The sequence below is a fragment of the Berghia stephanieae genome, chromosome 6, assembly GCF_034508935.2.
Source record: "Berghia stephanieae isolate SIO BIC M18660-M18661 chromosome 6, UCSD_Bste_1.3, whole genome shotgun sequence".
Taxonomy (NCBI): Eukaryota; Metazoa; Mollusca; class Gastropoda; order Nudibranchia; family Aeolidiidae; genus Berghia; species Berghia stephanieae.
The window spans coordinates 17,455,991-17,458,490 of NC_088365.1; the positions used below are offsets into that span (position 1 = coordinate 17,455,991).

Below are 2,500 nucleotides of genomic sequence, written 5' to 3' on the forward strand. Positions count from 1 at the left end.
TCTGTAACTCGTGTTGCATTGCTTTTACGGTGTAACTGTTGTTGTTGCAATCGTTTTTATTCGTTTTTACCCACAATTTGTTTTTATTTAACAAAGGTGATTGTTTTCTACCTTGATTTTCTTGCTCACAAAAGTGGGTAGTTTTTAGCTATTCAACCTCCAGTTTTCGTTCTTGTTCCTAGAAAAGTGAAGGATTGTAACAGTTGTACAACAGAGCTGTGTCGTGTTTCATTCCCGTGATTATCGTCTGCTATTTCGGCGTTTGTGAAGCGACCAGGTAAGAAATAAAATTTACAAGAAATAAACTGTCTTTCATAACCTAATGAAAATCAGTTGCGCATATTTTTTTGCATTATATCTTTCAGTTTTTCATTTAGCTGTTTCGCCATTTTTCTTCGTGTCTAGTTTTTAAAACAATCACAACATCAGGTGTCAAAGGTTGGGTTGTTTCGGCGTATGGCTTGTGTATCGCATGGCCTAGATCTGCTCCCTTTTCCCGTGGTTGTTTTCACCTTTCCTTTTAATTTCCAATTCCAATTAGAATTATGAAGAAAATATTTTTAAAATGAATGCGGATGCACAAAAATGACATCTATTATATCCATGCTGATTTTTCAAAAATAATTTGGAATATCTTGTGCATTTTGTATCCGTTCTTTACCCTTCCCATCTTGTTGTTGTTGTTGTTGTTATTACGCGTCATTATTATTATTATTATTATTATTATTATTATTATTATTATTATTATTATTATTATTATTATTATTATTATTAGTATTATTATTATAATAACAATATCTAACAGAAATAGTACTTTTTAATCATCATCTTTTTTCTTATCCATTCATCGTCAAAGATTTTCCTGTAAAAAATTCTTTATCTATTACAACAGATGTTTATGGTTTATTTTTATTTTATGATTACGCACAATTATTCATCTGTGAACGAAATAACCATATATTTACGACCCATTCATTTCCTTCTTTTCCCTTCTATCGTGTGCCGTAGAATAGACATAAAATGTTTTTCGCTCAGTAAGTTTACAATGTCTCACGAAATAAACACTCCTGTTTGTCATGTTGGTGTTAACGACTTCATTTGAATTTAAAGAGATTTAAATAACTCTAAAAGATAATATAACTGTCATGATCCTCAATGATTTTTGAAATGAACTTTCTGTGTAGGTAAATAGCTGTCTGCTGTAAAGTTTGTTTTTGTTTATTTGTTGTTTGTTTTGTGGGGTTTTTTTTGTTTTTTTTTGTGTGTGTGTTTGTTTTTTGTTTGACTGGGGATAATATAGGTGCGAAATGTTGTCTCATCTTTCAACAGCATTTTTCCTTGCTGTCTGTGGTATGGCCAAACCCCTTCTCTCTTTTAGCTCACTTTGCGGCGCTGTACTGCTACTGACGCCCTTGAAATAGACCCTAAAGACACTTTTCCCTTTGGGGATGAATAATGGGATTTTTATTGGATTTGAGAGAGAGAGAGAGAGAGAGAGAGAGAGAGAGAGAGAGAGAGAGAGAGAGAGAGAGAGAGAGAGAGAGAGAGAGAGATCGATATTCCACTCACTGCCCTCGCTCAACTTGGATTTCCTTGGTACATGATGAAGCTTGACCAACATCAGCACTAGATCTGTTGCACGAATTTAAATTGAAAAGATGACTTTGGGTATATTATGGGCTATAAATAAACATTCCCTTCACCTACTTTGTAAAATTTATCCCAGCCGCAGTGAGTTCCGCAATTTGAGCTAAGGGAAAGTAGTTGTGTTTTGCTCAAGGTCCCAGCGCGGTGGTAGGAGGCAATCAGAACCATCTGAGTAGGTAGCGAAAGACAGCAAAGCTTTTCTACGCTGTGCGACTATGTGGTCTTGTGGTATGATTATGATACTCGCTTTCGGATCGGAAGGTCCGGGGTTCGAGCCTCGCTCGGCGCATCGTTGAGTCCTTGGAAAAGGCTCTTTATTCAGATCACATTCTCTCACCATATTCAGGTGTAAAACGAGTACATGGCTGTTTACAGCGTTGTCTCTGTCCGAAAAAATTGCAATATTGCCTAACAGGCGTCATGCCACGTCCTACATTCTAATTGTTGCTGTTGGCTAGGGACGCTTTGAGCACGTTTAGTGGATATTGCGCTATATAAAAAGCTCAAAAGCAAAAAAAAAATAAAATAAAAAAAAATAAAAAAGTTCCACTCTGTCCCCCTTGTTTGATTGTCGTCATGTTCAAATAACAACGTTTATAATTTATCTCTGATCCCACTGTAATCCAAAACCTTATAATTAGCCCTAATAATTTGACACCCAAAAAGTAAATAATATAAGTTAAATAAACAAGCACACACACATATTGACATACATATTTTTGTTATCTCTATCTCCAGTGACAAATCGTTGTCATACACTCCACGGCCTGCCCAACAATAGATTATCGGCATCGGGTTCGTCGGGCTTAGTACACAGTAGGAACGACAAAGAAACCCGCGCATTGAATATTAA

At 35.8% G+C, this 2,500-nt stretch overlaps 1 long non-coding RNA gene across 4 annotated transcripts in view; it reads left to right on the plus strand.

The window, feature by feature from the left end:
- The window catches only part of LOC144974584 (uncharacterized), a 141,442-nt gene that overhangs the window by 77 nt on the left and 138,865 nt on the right, over positions 1 to 2,500 (plus strand). For all 4 annotated transcript variants that reach the window (XR_013645772.1, XR_013645773.1, XR_013645774.1 and 1 more), the window contains exon 1: positions 1 to 277. This exon is cut by the window's left edge. This is a non-coding gene — a long non-coding RNA (uncharacterized LOC144974584). The remainder of the gene's footprint in view (positions 278 to 2,500) is intronic.